The 18,368-nt window shown below is 35.8% G+C and overlaps 1 protein-coding gene across 3 annotated transcripts in view; it reads left to right on the top strand.

The window, feature by feature from the left end:
- The first annotated feature begins 216 nt into the window (after positions 1 to 216).
- The window catches only part of LOC117329444, a 32,521-nt gene continuing 14,369 nt past the window's right edge, over positions 217 to 18,368 (top strand). Inside the window, exons 1-2 of one of the 3 annotated variants that reach the window (XM_033887394.1) lie at positions 217 to 479; positions 17,902 to 18,128. The gene's annotated coding sequence lies outside the window, so the exon portion shown is untranslated. Of the gene's footprint in view, positions 480 to 11,499; positions 11,618 to 12,025; positions 12,138 to 17,901; positions 18,129 to 18,368 lie in introns of those variants that run through there. The other 2 variants (XM_033887393.1, XM_033887392.1) reach the window with 2 other exon arrangements.

Here is an 18,368-nt window from a genome sequence, read left to right as displayed (position 1 = left end):
TAGCAAATAATAGCTGGTCATGAACCTTAAATACCCAATGCAGTACCTCACCAGCAACACCTGTTTGGAAGCCAGTATGGTGTCTGCGGTCAAGCATGACGGTGTTACAATAGGATTCATTGATCATGAGAGTGTTGTCTCAATAGCCCTGGGCAAATACGGATTTATGTCAGAAGTGTGGACATGTACCTTAAAAGATCATCATTTATATCACCATCTAATACTATATCCGGAGTTTCCTGAATAGCAGTGTCTATAGAATTCTGTAGATGATTCCAAAAGGATTGTGCGATATTAGGAGGCCTATACAGAGTACACAGAAGCTGTTTTTTTTATATGGAAACTGAATCTCCGTCCAAATAACCTCACCCACTTGAAATTCTATGTATATACTGCTACCCTCCCGGGGTTCCCCGGTCATTGCGGTATAACTTATAATCACCCAGGAGTATATCAGCGTCAGAAATAGAAGCATCAAGGTGAGTCTCCGTGACGCAAACAATATAATCAGAAGCTAAATTTTCTAAATGCGATAACTTGTTTCTTAGACTACGAATATTCAAGTGGAAAATAGATATACAGTTATTACAATCTGGGGGGCCTGGTTTAGGATGGACATCATTACAGGTTAGGTGGAGGAGCTGTAGTATCAAGAGAAAACTAGTTATTTATCATGCTGTATAGTAAAACGTGTATGACTAAAGTAGTTTTGTAAGCATAAACATCACGCTATATCTGCAGCCATTGAGAATATGGGACATTTTTATATAGAAAAACAACTATTGTGAAATCAATAAACCCTGAGTACGCTGGTAAAAGTAGCCGATAGCCGCCCGATACTGAACTAAATCATTACCCATGGTCATCAAACAGCACGTGACATGTAGACGGGCAACCGGTCGCATTTACCATAGCATATTTGTAATAATAGTTGGAACATTCACTCTCTTGGGGAGGTTGAGAAAGATCAGGAAAGCATAGGTCAAAGGTAGGAAAGGTAAAGTAAGATAAGAACATATAAACAACACACATGAGTTATAAAGTAAGATGTTTCATGATCTTCGTTTTGCTACAGGTTGTAAAAAATAGTTGTATACTTATGTTGCGGGTGACTTATTTACATAATGAAACAAGCAAAGAAGAAAAAAAGAAAAATACAAAAATATGAAGAAGATAATAAGTATATAAAAGCTGTACAATTTTAAAGATACGATACCAGCCAACAATTAGGTATGTGTATATGATATACCAGACATTAATTAGGTATGTGTATATGATACCAGACATTAATTAGGTATGTGTATATGATATACCAGACATTAATTAGGTATGTGTATATGATATACCAGACATTAATTAGGTATGTGTATATGATTTATCAGACATTAATTAGGTATGTGTATATGATATACCAGACATTAATTAGGTATGTGTATATGATATACCAGACATTAATTAGGTATGTGTATATGATATACCAGACATTAATTAGGTATGTGTATATGATATATCAGACATTAATTAGGTATGGGTATATGATATATCAGACATTAATTAGGTATGGGTATACACACGATACCAATTCAATTCATTTATTCCTTTGGCCTTAGGGCCAATCAGATTTTTTACAGCATACCTATGATATAAATATACATCAAGTGACATTGTGGAGAGTGATACACCCTTGGGTATTGCAAATTATTCATAAGACATTCATTAGTATAAGACATAAAATGAAATACGGTATACGGGAAAACTTACAACTGTGAGATTACAGAATTACACCCTAAATTCTGAACAGCAGGCTAAGCATAAATGTACATATATGGGCACACACATGCATACATACATACAGGTACGAACATGCGTGCATACATGACAGTCAGACAGATGCATCCATACACACACACACACCCTCACCCACCCTCACACACACACCCAACCTCACACATCAACACACACACCCACACACCCACACACCCACCCACCCACACACACACACACACACATATATATATATATATACACACATACCAATACATTAATAAGTAGATATACGATTATGCTCCGTTACTAATAAATCAATACATTATATCTTCTCAAACACATATATCTATACAACCGGCAACCGAAAAATTCATACTGTCCCAATTATAAATACATATGAGCACATATGAATATTTCTATATACTCACATTTGTTTCCCGTCGTTTATTAGCTAAAAGTATATATTTCTCCAAGCTGTTTAATTCAGACACATTATCGGAACATAGTAGTTGTATAAATTTGTAAACGCTTGGCTTATTTCTGTAGTATGATTTAATTAACTTTTTTCGAATATCTTGATAAAACGGGCAAACAATTACAAAAAAGGTATTCGTCTTCAACCTTCTCGAGGTTACACTTGGTATATTTTCTTTCATTCCGTACAATATTTCTGAATCGTCCACTTTCTATATCATGTTTATGAGAATTCGAAGACATTCTAATTCTGGTGAGTTCTTTTTGAAATTTTGTAATGTGAAATATTTGTTAAGTATTGAAAAAATATGACCTTTAGGAGATGACGTTATGGTTTCTTGACATTTCTGTTGGAAAATATCACATAATCTATGTTTAATTATATTAAATGAGGTGTTGTCGACTACATTTGACTCCCAGATATATCCAAGGCCAATATTATATAATTCTTGTCTAACATTTATTAACCACGTATCGCCATTCTCCAACATATCATTATAACAAGATTATAAAATACAGTTGTTTGTATGCCTCAATTTTATCTAATATATTTTAATATTTTAAATTTTCTAATAATACGTAAAGGATATCGTCCAAATTCATTGTAGATAAAATTATTGCATGTACTTTTTTAACATCTTATATTAAAAAAAAAGAAAGAAAAAAAAGAAACTGACGTGTTATTTTTCGACATCGGGCGCTTGATGGAATCCCCAAATTTCGGAAGCATAATTTACAACACTACTTACGAATGTGTCAAAGACAGATAACTGGGTTTCAATCATCTTCGCTAGCCAAGGCTTCTGATTATGTTTCATTCCACGAACAGAGGCCCTGGCTATCGAAGATGCCGCAGGCCGAGGTGAACAAACTTTTGACCAGGTCCGTATAGTCTCGTGTACACCGAACACAAAAGGAAATAACTGTTTTGTAATATGGCCAACTAAAATGAATGAATAATAAAAATCCCAAGAGTTCTGTCCAAATCATGTTGACTAAAGTTTTCAAAGTCGGCATGCAGATTGACTCTAGGCACTTAAATATTGCAGGAATAGCTTTGTTGCACCTGAAGGGTGTTCTACAAGTCCCTTTTCTTCCTGTAATTCCTCTCCGTTAATTGTAGCGAAACGTTTTTCAAGTGTCTCGTCTGCCATATTGTAAACAAAGTGATGCCGAACAATCGTTTGTTTCCATCATTCTGATTAGCTGCTGTCCAAAGTAACACGTTGTGTGATTGGAGGCAAAGATTGTCGACCTAAAAATAGCACGAACAGGTCCCCAATGCATGGGGAACTTCCCAGCTGGGTTATTTTTGGGCAATGAAATTCAAGCAAACACTCCAGCCATATTACAATAATTAATATGATACCAGACATTAATTAATATGATACCAGACATTAATATATATGATACCAGACATTAATTAAGTATTTGAATATGATACCAGACATCAATTAATATGATACCAGACATTAATCAATATTATACCAGACATTAATCAATATGATACCAGATATATTTATTTATAAAACACGCCTATTGTTCATGATTATATGATGTCACTCATTAATTACGTAGATTGATTTGTTCATTTGATTACGTGCGGACTTTTGCTGCATCCTCAACTCCTAGGGACGGGACGATCTGGAGAAGTTGAAGAATGATTTTTATCTGACGTCGAGAAAGAGTGAATTTCTTAACTCCATTTTGCTCTTCCTAGGAGTTGCACGATTGATTGTCTTATTTTTGTTGAGTCGTCTGTAATGTACATTTTATCTGTGTTATTTTTCAGATTTCTTTTGCTTTTAAATACCTCGTTTTTCACATTCCAACTTCTGAATCTGCATATGATCTGATATTTTCCGTTCCTATTTTCTTTTCCACTGATGTGAGAACGATATATATCATCCTTACCAATGGTGACTTGCAGTTGTGACCTGCAAATGTCCATAATTTTGGGGTCCGAAAACCTTTTTTTCCTTAGGAGTGAGTGTAACATTGTGAAATCTAAGACTGTTGCGGCTGTGCTTTGCTTTCCAAGCTGTTCATCTGATATGGTAGTCTGTAAATGGGATGCACACTGTTTTACAATGCAATTGCAAGTAATAGTGAATTACGTCGACATTTATGGCTGCAAATAAACACTTCTTCAAATGGGGATTGAACGCTTATTAAACAAAAATGTTGAGTTGTTTACCAACGTCGCAACACATCACGACTTTTATTTTCTTCGCATGGTTTGTTTGATGTAAATATATGCTTTGAACGGTGTTTTTATTGCGTTTACGGTGGTATGAAAGCAATGGGATACAGACATAATCAATTTATAGCGCTAATGCGAAATATCGAATATGTCTGTATCCTGCAATTTTCAGTTTAGTATTTGATAAAGCATTCACTTGATATTAGCTTTTTGTACAGAGATCATCAGGTAACAGTAGAAAACGCTACAATTGCGTAGATCAGTCATTTGAAAAACGGCGACGTCTAGGTGACGCTCCGGTAACGTCACAAATGGACGACGTCATGATTATGTTACCGATCCGCGCGCTTATTAAACCGCTGAACCTTTTTTCAAAACAAAAGAAAATAGAAATGATTTTTTTTTAATCTAGAGACCTGTGATCGATCTCTCATCAAAAGTACATTCTAACCACTCGTGTATTGAGGAACACTTCTGTGAGAATATTTTTATCCTTTATTAACAAAACAGTCCTACTTGTATCATGCGGATCGTATGCATATTTCAATACACGGTACCATAAAATCTAAATGTTCGTTAATTATATATACATGTAGTTTAAAACATATTGCAATATTAAAAAATCAATACATCGAATCAATATTTCCTCACATATTTGCGAAGCAGACGACATTATGATACAACCACAAAACAGGAATGTTATTTTCTCAAAAATAAGGGGGATCACTTTCAAAAGAATTTTTTTGAAGGGAAAAATTAAATTTATTTTGTATGAATTAATTAAAGTGGTACAAAAAGAAAACAAATAGGAAACAATTGCTATGTAATGTATTAGTTACATTTTCCTTCGAGAGAATGATTTGGGCATGATCGTTTTGAAGCTTTACGGTACTGGCTGTTCAAAGGAGCATTTGCTCTAGTGCTGGAGCTGTAAACAAGAAAGGCGTCTTGAAGCTGCCAGACGGCTGGAATTGGAATCTGAATAGCGTTATTTCGGCATGTAAGTCTTTTACAATGTCCACGTTTGGTCAGAGCATCTAATTTTGCCAATATGTCTTCAGAACAGTTGTTGTTCAGTTAGTCGCTACGGTTATTAACATAAGAACTTGGATTATTATGTAAATACATTTATCATCCGAAACGTATCGGAGAGGGGAGACTTCATTATAAAAGTCATACCGGGGTAGAAATACCTAACAGTAGTATAGGTGTCTTTTTAACCCCAACCAGGCCTCTTTAACCCGAACCAGGCCTCTTTAACCCCAACTTGACCTACTTTAACCCAACACCTGCTTGACCTACATAGACCGGGGAAACCCCAGTATGACCCAGCCCCAACCTGACCTAGTAATGTTTTAACCCCAGCTTGACCTAGCCCCACAGAGACCTACTTTACCGTTTAAAAGATACGAGATTTGTATAGTGTAGCATCAGATATATTTGTATCACAAGAGTAGAAGCAACATAGATTACATATTCTTCCCCGTTTTTCAAAGACCCGAGAGCTAGGTGAGTAACTTGCTTTTATTAACTTATTTGTAATTATCTCAGCCTTATCTGCTATATCGTGACCAACACGTACTGGTTATACACAACTCAGTCAAGTGATATGCATGGTGTTTAAAGGTGTACACACAGCTGCCTAGTGAGTTAAAACCCAATGGATTTATTGCTACGGATTCTGAAATAAAATTGGTTTGTTATAGTTTCAATGTACACACAAAACAAACGAATACGTGTTGTTATTACTGGCATTTCACTGCAGAGATACATATGTAAGACGAGTATGTAAACATGGTGAATACTTATCTTATTTCGTTTTTATAAGGGTCAAGCTACGAGCAAGTTACTGTTAAGAGTGGTGTATTTGCCGTTTCCTAAATTTCATATGTATAATGTCCATAGGATTACTAATATGCCACGTGTTGTTCATTATCTCTAGTGACATTTCACGCCGTGGTTTTATTATAAATATGTTATGTTATCAACCTATTGGTTGTTGATACTACATCACAAATACGGTGAATCCATCCGTGTATTTTTATATTTCATTTAGCTTATCAATACACAGCTCAAACAAGATCCCTTCATATAAACATATGAATAGATTCCCATGTGTTTTTCATTATCTCGGGTTAGCACTTCACACAGTAGTGTCGTGCGCCTCCACTTGTAATTGGGGGAATCTTGTTACACACTCGGTTTTACGATAAGGCACTTAACGCTCCCCCAAATTTACATATTAGTAAAAACATGAAAGGGGCCTACGACGAGAAAATTATTTATACGGTCATATTAAAAATATTGGAGTTACCGTTCTTTGAACGTGTTCGTATTTTTTTCAGAATGGAACATTTTCCCGAATTAAAAGACATCGTGGATTCCTTCGATAATAGCGAGGAATTGGGAGAATTTGCCGAGATTACTGGATTCCTAGACGATCACTACATGAAACAAAATTCCTGGAATTGAAATGGAGAGAAATAGAAATGGAACTGGATTTACCACCACTACCAAAACGTCAAAGAATTGACCAGTATGGCGGCCAGCATCTACCCAGGCCTTACCACTTAGAAAAAGTCAGAGAAAAACAGTTCAAAACAAAGACGGTCGTTGACATCAAATATCAGGTTCATTTAGACAAGGATTTTTGGAATAATAAAAAACTAAAAGATATACACGACGACATCCATGACATGTTTAAACATGTATTAGATGAAGCTAAAGATGGAGCAGCAGACAACGATGTGGGGAGTGTCCTCATCCATCATCAGAGTTTGGACAATGCTATCGTGGTTCGATTACATCCATTAGAAGAGCTTGATGCCGATCTTGTCATGGAACATGTCGAAAAGGTCCTGCAGAGTCACGAGGAGCTCACCATGACGGAAGGATTCGATATTGACATTGGCATTATCAACGTCCCCAAAAGGAGTGGTAGGAGACGGATTACGGACATATGCGGCGGAGATGATTCCATCAAAAAGAAGACGTCTCTTGTCCAAATCGTCAACGAGGACAGCATGTGTATGGCACGTTCCATAGCCGTGTGTTGGGCACGCGCAAATAAGATGTCTAATGAAGAATGGAAAGAATTGACCCGAAACGAACCACAAGCACCCATGACACAACAGATACTCCGCCATGGGAAAGTTCCAGATTGGTATTATCAATTGTATTTCAGAATCCGTAGCAATAAATCCATTGGGTTTTAACTCACTAGGCAGCTGTGTGTACACCTTTAAACACCATGCATATCGCTTGACTGAGTTGTGTATAGCCAGTACGTGTTGGTCACGATATAGCAGATAAGGCTGAGATAATTACAAATAAGTTAATAAAAGCAAGTTACTCACCTAGCTCTCGGGTCTTTGAAAAACGGGGAAGAACATGTAATCTATGTTGCTTCTACTCCTGTGATACAAATATATCTGATGCTACACTATACAAATCTCGTATCTTTTAAACGGTAAAGTAGGTCTCTGTGTGGCTAGGTCAAGCTGGGGTTAAAACATTACTAGGTCAGGTTGGGGCTAGGTTAGGTTGGGGCTGGGTCATACTGGGGTTTTCCCGGTCTATGTAGGTCACGCAGGTGTTGGGTTAAAGTAGGTCAAGTTGGGGTTAAAGAGGCCTGGTTGGGGTTAAAGAGACACCTATACTATTCCTAACTCCACAGTGGAGTCTAGCTCAAAGTTATGGTTTGCCCTTTTCTCATGATATCGAACATAGACTGTAAACTTAGATGTACCGTATAATATACACTAAGCAAATTTAACGAAAAAGGTTGGCGTCTTGTGAAGAGGTATTTTTGTGGTTTTTTTTTATAGATTCTGATGCAATCTAGTGTGCATCCCTACAACGACTTACGAGTTCCTATTGCATATTGCTATTTACATTTTAAAAATACAGTGGCAGAGTAAATTATGTATGTACCTATATTAGTGCTTATATTATAAAAAATATGACTTATATAAGTTTTTCATTCATAAGAATTATTTATAATTGTATTCATAGTTCTATGTCTGATATGCAAGTTATGCAGTCCATATATTATAAGCTTCATGGTTATTACGTTTAGGCCAGACAAATGGCGGAGCAAGCCCCAAATAATGTGGTGATGACTACACTAATATACACAAATGCATGCATATATATATATAAATATATAGTACATTGTATACATGGGCCAAAGAAGTGATATAAATGGTTGATTTCCGGGTTGGATTTGGGTCCTTGCAAATGACAAAGCCATGTTCTATGATGGAACGCTATGTGATTAACGACAAAGACGTATGAAAATGCTTATATACAATTTTTGTATATTATCTATTTTGGACGAAACGTCTTTTAACACTTCGACATCTCCACGTGCGGGATATTTTCAAATATACCCCGAAAGGTCAGGATGACCTATAGCCATCGTGTTTCGTCCGTCGCCGTGCGCCGTGCGCCGTCCGCCGTGCGTAAACTTTTCACATTTCAAACTTCTTCTCAAGTTCCATCAGTGGGATTGAGGTGAAATTTGCCTGAAATGATGCTGGGATGGTCCTGACTAAGTGTTGTTATTTTTCGGGTCAGTCTGATATCAAAGATGGCCGCCAAAGCCGCCATTTTGAAAACACATTTTAAACTTCTTCTCCAGTTCCACTGGTGCCATTGAGCTGGAAATTGGTGAGGATGTTAAGGAAGGGGAGCCAACAAAGTGATGTTATTTTTCGGCTTCGTAAAAACTTTGACACGGCAGCCACGGCGGCCATTCTGTAGCATGATTGCGCAATTCTGGTTTTTCTGAACAACACCTATTTCAAACTTCTTCTCAAATTCCACCTCTGGGATTCAGTTCTAACTTACCAAAAATGATCCTGAGATGGTTCTGACCAAATGTTGTTATTTTTCAGGTCGGTCAGAAATCCAAGATGGTCGCCATGGCAGCCATCTTGAAAAACACATTTTAAACTTCTTCTCCAGTTCCACAGGTGCCATTGAGCTAGGAATTGGTGAGGACGTCAAGGAAGGAGAGCCAACAAAGTGTTGTTATTTTTCGGCTTCGTAAAAACTTTGACACGGCAGCCACGGCGGCCATTCTGTAGCATGATTGCGCAATTCTGGTTTTTCTGAACAACACCTATTTCAGACGTCTTCTCAAATTCCACCTCTGGGATTCAGTTCTAACTTACCAAAAATGATCCTGAGATGATTCTGACCAAGTGTTGTTATTTTTCGGGTTGATCCAAATTCCAAGATGGCCACCATGGCCAACAGTGCCACTATACCTGCTACAGAGAATGCATACTACAATAGTATAAGGGTCATTAATTTAGAGCCAGATGGCCGTGAAGACCCTTGGGCTTCTTGTTTTAAATGGAGCACTCATTTGTTTTATGTTTTGGTTTTCTTCTTCTTCTCACAATGGGATTCGGAATGCCTGATCGGTTAAATAGCCCAAATTCTCGCAGTATTAATATTGGCGAAGTAAAGAGTTGTTTTACAATGGAGATATCTTGTCCACAGCTGATTTTTTTAGAGTTCCTCAAAAATTAATCAATACAGTCCATCAGCTAGTGATATTTACATCGACTTATCTCAATACCAACCATTAGAGGGAACAATCATTGCCAGTGATAGAAATGAATATTTATTGATATATTGTATATTTATATATTTGAATATTGTATATACGTATATAGATGACGTACTGGCCAGTAAATGACCAATCATGATACATGTTTGATTTTCTGTGACGTCTGATGGAAGTAAACATATTGGCGTAACCCAATTCAGTGTGAATGATTTGTGGTATTATTTACCAGGTAAGGACTATTCAAATACAACCAAATGGCGCTGTCTAAAGTCTTACATATACCCGTGCGTACACAGACATAACCATTCGGCTACACCTCTGACATTTACATCAAGTGAATAAAAACATCCATGGAAGCTAGTCATACACAATACACTCAGTGTGAGGGAAAATGTAATGCCCACATACGTGGACATTAGTCACACACAATACACAAAGTATGAGGGAAAATGTACTGAACACATACGTGGACACTGGTCACACTCAATACACACAGTAAGGGGAAAATGTACTGAACACATACGTGGACACTAGTCACACACAATACACACAGTATGAGGGAAAATGTACCGAACACATACGTGGACACTAGTCACACACAATACACACAGTATGGGGGAAAATGTACTGAACACATACGTGGACACTAGTCACACACAATACACACAGTATGAGGGAAAATGTACCGAACACATACGTGGACACTAGTCACACACGCTACACACAGTATGGGGAAAATGTACTGAACACATACGTGGACACTAGTCACACACAATACACACAGTATGAGGGAAAATGTACCGAACACATACGTGGACACTAGTCACACACAATACACACAGTATGAGGGAAAATGTACTGAACACATACGTGGACACTAGTCACACACAATACACACAGTATGGGGAAAATGTACTGAACACATACGTGGACACTAGTCACACACAATACACACAGTATGGGGAAAATGTACTGAACACATACGTGGACACTAGTCACACACAATACACACAGTATGAGGGAAAATGTACTGAACACATACGTGGACACTAGTCACACACAATACACACAGTATGAGGGAAAATGTACTGAACACATACGTGGACACTAGTCACACACAATACACACAGTATGGGGAAAATGTACTGAACACATACGTGGACACTAGTCACACACGCTACACACAGTATGGGGAAAATGTACTGAACACACACGTGGACACTTGTCACACACAATACACACACTATGAGAAGAATGTATGTTTAGATGAATATTTATCAATAATCTATGAGGTATAATGCATCGACAATATACTTAAAATGTTTAAGAATAGTTTGTATTATTGATACATTATGGGGAAGTCGTCTATACGTTGTAAAAACTGACAGACCATTTCCTTTGTAATTAAGACGTCGTTAAACATGTTTATACTTAGCTTACATGCATTGTGTATTCTATAAATTTCATGCCTGAGCGACTTTGGTATATTAACACAATGCTACTATCAATGCTCTGGGTCTATACACCGATAGGGTGGAACTTGGTCAGTTAACACCTGTTTTGAATGGCCAAGGGTAAACGTCAGTTTAACGGTAAGTCATTATTTTATATCATTTTGTTGCATAACGGGTTTGTTCGTCATCATCATCATCATCATCATCATCATCATCCTTTATTCCTCAAAATTTGAGAGTACAAAAGGAAGAAAAGAAAAAGAAACTGTAGCCCACGAGGTCTGTTCTCATTAAATTTGTCTATATGTTAGGGCTGTATTATGTGCTGTTTATAGCTGATATAAAATTAAATGATCCACGGTTGCTTTATTCCACGCAGAATTAGCTTTATTGTTTTCCAGTTGTATTTCGTGATTTGGAACGCTGAAATCAAACACGCACACGATTGGAAGGTGATCTGAAGCAATCTCAATATCGGCATTGTCTGTGATGTTACTATAGGATATATTGTCAAACGTAGTTTCATCAACAAGAACATAATCTAGGGTAGTTTGGCAAGGTCTAAATGTATACCTCGTTCCTTTACATGATGTTTGATTGCTTAACTTGGTCAGTTAACACCTGTTTTGAATGGCCAAGGGTAAACGTCAGTTTAACGGTAAGTCATTAGTTTATATCATTTTGTTGCATAGCTGGTTTGTTGGCTTAATGGAATCATTTTAGCCTACAGAGACATATCATGCAAGAAGAGTTCAAGTTCTGGTTCAAGTTTGGTATTACCTTGAGTCATACGAGTTATCGGTTCAAAACAAGACTATAGTACACAAGTACTCACTAATACAGGTACATAGCAGGCATACGTACACTCTCCAGTGGAGACAACACATCTACATATTCAGTATCTAATGTAGTTTTTCTTTTCTTCATAGCGAGTTATTTCCAAAGGTTTGCCATTCCCCATATATTATACCCGTCGTTAGTAATTGTACTTGCTTTAAGACATTTGCAGTCCTGGTAAAATATGATTTTATTGGAGATATACGCAATGCGGAGAAATGCTAGCTGTTACGAATAAAATGAAATTCATGTTCTATATCTTCAAGATCAAACAAGGAGCATGATCTATTTCTGCGATAAATATTTTGATATCTATCTGTTTCTATGAGATGGCAGTCTTCTTCTAGCGGTCTCCTTCAAATACTGATTATCGGCTGCTTTATTTAAACAGCTCTGTAAACAAAATTCAGTTATATACTGTAGCTGAACTTTAGAATAAACTTTATTTCGTTTCATATCGCTTCAGGACTGAACAGGATATGAAGACAAGCTGTAAAGCTTATGTTAAACCCCTTCCCTTCTATTGAAATTTACAATATTGAGATGGGAAATATCAGCAATAAAACAAAATGTGAAAGAGAATTTGATTAAATATACACCACTTGTAATATCCTAAAGTTTGATTCTTCTACTGTTTACATATATAGGAGGGAGGAGGGTTTGGTGGTGAGCTATACTGATTAATTATATTGATATTTTTAAACTTAATCAAAGCTTTCATAGTTATGCATGTCTTTAAATTGATGAAGAATCGAGAGTTTAGGAAAGAGAACAGGTGTAGACTCGGTAGATATTATTTGTAGTCTTTTGAGTAAAATATTCAATAAATCCTTCAGCTGAGCTTTACTGCAGGTATTGAATTGTGCTATACAATCCTGTTTGAAAATATCTACTAACCTTTCTTTAAAAAATCGGTATGATATATCGTTTATCTCCTTGAGATCCCATACATATCCAAGCCCTATTCTATTGAAATTTTGTTTTATGCCGATCATCCAACCATCTCCGTTAGTTTTCATTTCATTATAACATGCTTGCAATATACAATTATCTGTATTCTTCAATTTTATCCGATATTGAAGTGTCTTAATCTTTCGTCAGATCACCAAAGGGAATCGGCCTAATTTATAGTAAACCAATATCATTACAGGTATTTTTCTGTAGACCTATTAATTGTTTTAAAAAAGTTAGATGTATTTTTCAACCTCTGGAGCCTTATGCTAAGCCCATGTTTCACAACCATAAAATAGTGCTTTTCGGCCTCGGCTTTCTTCAGCTTCTTTTTTCTAACTTCCAATTATAGTACAAGAGGACACCTAGATAGTTGAATTAATCAAAAAATTCGAATTTATAACCATTGCATATCCAAGATTTATTATTTTCTAATTTCACCGCCCGCTATGATCATCCGAAGAAAATATCTTACATTTTTATCGCCACAGATACACCATTATCTGTTAAGAAATGCATTTCGCAGTTCTTTATTTCAAACGAGAACAAAATTGAAATAAACTTATTATAGATGCCTAGTTGTTGGTTTTTCACATATATACGGTCATTCTGCAAATGTAGCGGTCACCGAAAATAACAGGCACACCTGTTAATTGAAATGATCAAATGATTTAATATAAGGTTGAGTCGAAACCAACTAGTGATAAAACTTAAGAAGTTTGAAACGTATTTTTTTTCTCAAAATGGATGGCCATTGTTATGTCAAAGTTTTTAAGAGGCTTGAAAATAACAACACTTTGTTGGAAACTCTTCCTCAACATCCCTACCAATTTTCCGCTCAATGGTACCAGTGGAACTGAAACATAATCTTTAAAAGTGTTTTTCAAGATGGCTGCTAAGCCGGCCATCTTGGATGTCGGACCCCATCCAAAAATAACAACACTTAGTCAAAACCATCTCAGGATTATTTCCGAGTTCGAGTCGTCCATACAGTTGAGTGTAGACTAAAGGTTACACAAAGTGCACTCCGAGTGCACTCCGTTTGGACTTGGAGTGCACTCCGTTTGGACTCCAGGTAAACTTGGAGTGCACTCCGAGTGCACTCCAAGTTTACCTGGAGTCCTATCAGGCCCCAATTATACCTTGGTCCACATGTATCACATGTACCTGTAACCAAGTACATATACGCATAATGTTTATATATAGATGTATACTCATATACAATTAAGACTCCTAAAACATGTAACAATAAGATATGTGTTACTGTTTTATCTTTGTATATACCATATAATTTCGTTGGTTCATTTTTACTTGGTTAACAAACAATGCATCTAATATAATTGATTTTTTTATTAGAAAACCCTGTATAAGTGACTGAATAGATATGGCACTTTGTTGAAAAATATATGACAGCATTCCTTTGATTTGAAGAATTTTAACAAGCCACGACATAAATGAATAGAAATTGGGAATAAACAGAAATGTATTTGGCAAGTTGTTTGTGGTCTCTCAAAATGTAGAGTCTGAATGTGTACTGGAACTATCTTGTACTCAACAGTATATATATTACTTAACATACAATACAAAAGAAAGCTGGTTTTTTTATCACCTTGATAGCATATTCTGGATCCTATGTCTAGTTTTGTTTAGAGTTTAACATCAGACTTACATTTCCATTTGGTAAACCAACTGTTTTTGTTTTGTTTTGTTATACTTGCCTAATTAAATCCAGGTCATACATGGAGTTCTTTTAACTGTTATGTAAGATACAATCCCTTCCCCCCCCCCCCCCCCCCCCCCCCCCCCCCCCACTTCCAGAATCAATATTTTACCTGTATATCAAGCATGATTACAGGGGTGTGGAGAAAAGACAGACTTGTACACTGACCCCAATAATGACCCCTTCCTCCAAGTTTACCTCATAAGGTGTGAAGATCAGGACAGGTGTACACAGTCATCTAACTAGATAAAGACCCCCTTAATTGTTAGAAGGAAACTGGTCATCACACCTTACCTTTACCTAGCCTGAGTTTCCTCTGGCCCTGACATCATGTCTGGTGTATGGTGTCAGGGCTAGAGGAAACACAGGCTGACCTATACCAAGGTCATATAGAATATAGGTACAGACTTGTGACTGTCTATATCTGACACTTTTGAAATGATATGATTGTTCATTACTATTAAAATACTATTACAACAACAGTTATAAGTCATTATCATATATATATATAAAAAAAAACATAACAAAAGATATTTTATTTCAAACTGGTACTATTACTTTGTGTCTTTAATATTATAATGTAAGTATGAATAGAGTATTAGAAGTCAATTATAATGTAAATCACCATAGATTAATATGATTTCCATGTTTGAGTTATAAGTAAATACTTATCAAACATTCCATACACTAACTGCAGCTTACCTTATGAATTTTTTTTTAAAGTTTAAACATTTAACTTTATGATTTTATAATTGTCTTGAACAACCATTGTACATTCATGACCTGTATCTGTTACATGTATGAGTGACACATCGATGATAGATATTGACTGCATAGGAATAGAAAACGATGTAGTTCCAACAGGTAAGTTTTACAGGTAAATGGTACATAGGTTGCCAGTGTCCAACTGCCACGGGGCAAATTGTACCTCAGGCAGTTTCCTGTTTCCTATTATGATCCCATTTCCTGGACGAGAACAATGTGTACTAATTACGGGTATACGGCTATAGGTTGGTTTTGGGAAATGGTGAATTTACATTTATTATACCATTGGGAATTATACTGATTTTTTTTTTACTTTAATCTCTTTCTTTACAAATTTTTTTTTTAAAGCAATGTCTTTATATTTTTTAATATAACAAGATAAGAACTGCGTCATTTCTTAATTTGATTTACATTATTTTTTTCTTAACTTGTATCATTCAACATTTCACCTCTACATACCGGACACCTGCATAAACCGGCCAATACGTTTAGTCTCAATGACTTACAGTTTAGACAGGTTACAATGTTATAAGAAACAGCTTATTTTTACTTTCTAATTTCGGTATAGAATAACTTCATTTCAATAAAGTTGGTCTTCTAAAACCTGTTTACCAGTTTGTTAATGGTTTTACATTTTTGACATTTCCACCTTAATTATATCGGTATTTCGTTTATAATTTTGGTCTGATTAAGGCCTCTCAGATGGAGAGCTACAATCCTTTCCTTCAGGTCAGGGTATAATCTTACTGTTCTGATGGCCTGAGGCTACACACCCAGCTTTCCACAGCTTCATCATTTAAAGCCATACAACAACAAATATGGACATAGGTATTTCTGTGAACCCAGGACAGTACCTGTAGCTGGCTACTAAAACTCACCTGGCACAGTTCTCAGGTGTGTCAGGCCAGAGTCAGTCATGCATGGCCAATAATAATAGCAATTATAACAGATACTGTCATTTATTATGGGTAGTACAGAACTTCATACTTGTGTGTACATTATGTCAGAACATTATTTTAACCAGGTAATGCTCGTAAATATTTACAGTTGTAAATGTATACTTTTTAACAATACATTTAAAAATATAAACCTATATAAACTATATTGATTATGTTTATTTTATAATTACTTGCCTGAACTGAGTACATATCTGTAGTTATATTTTCCTTTCATGTAGAGAATGTCTTATTAAAAAAAACACATAAGTAATTAAATACTGTAAACTTTCAATATTTTGAATAATCAATAACATAATATAGATACATTATCTAAACTTCCTTTAAAGTCATGATATGTGTACAGAAATAAATATTCTAATTGAAATATTTTTTTACTTCCTTAATAAAATGAAATACAGTTTAATTACATTTTAATAAAATATGAAATAATAAGCAATTAACTTTCATAAAAACCTGATTATAGCATAAATTGTATAACTGTATTTTATGGATCTTAATGAATATAGATTTAACATGTAGGCATTATTACCATGTATTAACAATAAAATAAATATTCCTAGTAGACTAAACAAATGTAAATAGTAATATGAACAGAACAAAAGTAATTTGTAAAAATCTCTTTATTTATAATGAATTATATTAAAAGCATCAAAGTATTAATATTTATATATGATTTAGTCTGATTATAGACCCGGAACAGACATGGTGTCTTATAGGACTCCAGGTAGACTCGGAGTCCACTTGGAGTGCACTCCAAGTTTACCTGGAGTCCAAACGGAGTGAACTCCAAGTCCAAACGGAGTGCACTCGGAGTGCACTTGGGTGTAACATTTAGTCTACACTCAACTGTAGTCTAAAACGAATTCATATTCTGCGGAATAACCACCTTATAAAAATGTGTGACTTTATCTCTAAATGCCAGTTGGAAAAACGTTTATATAAAATTGACATTCATACATAATCCTAGACTGGCGTCGTTACAAGTAAACATATGACGTTCGTGATTGACAAACATCCAATAATACATAACTAAGAAAAGACACCTTAGAAATTGATTGATATTATTGATTATGTAAACATCATAGAGCCAAATCGACAATACCAATTGAAACAACGTAGGGATATAATAGGCTTGTATGATTCGGCTATTTGACTCATGGTGACACAAACGTTTTATTTTTTATCCACAGAAACAACACGATGTCGCTATCATTGAAGTATCGGACGTCCTTGTGTGTAATTGGACTCCTCGTTTCTGTGTATTATATACTTTGTCAATTCATGGAATCACCAGTCCAGCCTGGAGGTACGACAAATACTCGTAAAGCCGCTACTCAAAGCGTCCCAATGACCATGACACATCGAGGGGCCGAAAAAGGAAGTATCTAGCGACACAGCGCCATTTGCACTTTACGATGTAAGATTCATTTAAGTATGATTTAACTGTAACACACAACAGTCCGTTTTTGTCATCAATAACATTGGATGTTAAAGTATCAGAACTCCATATATTTATTGCTGAATACTATTTTGATTGAGTGTAACGTATACGCACTAATGTTACATTTTCCACTATCGCCAAATTGTGATTACAACATTATACTATGGTCTATACAGAAACAAAAATCTCAACTATTTTCTTTTCAATTTTAGCACT

Source organism: Pecten maximus, chromosome 6 (genome assembly GCF_902652985.1).
Source record: "Pecten maximus chromosome 6, xPecMax1.1, whole genome shotgun sequence".
Lineage (NCBI taxonomy): Eukaryota > Metazoa > Mollusca > Bivalvia > Pectinida > Pectinidae > Pecten > Pecten maximus.
The sequence above is the reverse complement of the archived record's forward strand: the minus strand, read 5'-3'. Positions and strand labels throughout refer to the sequence as shown.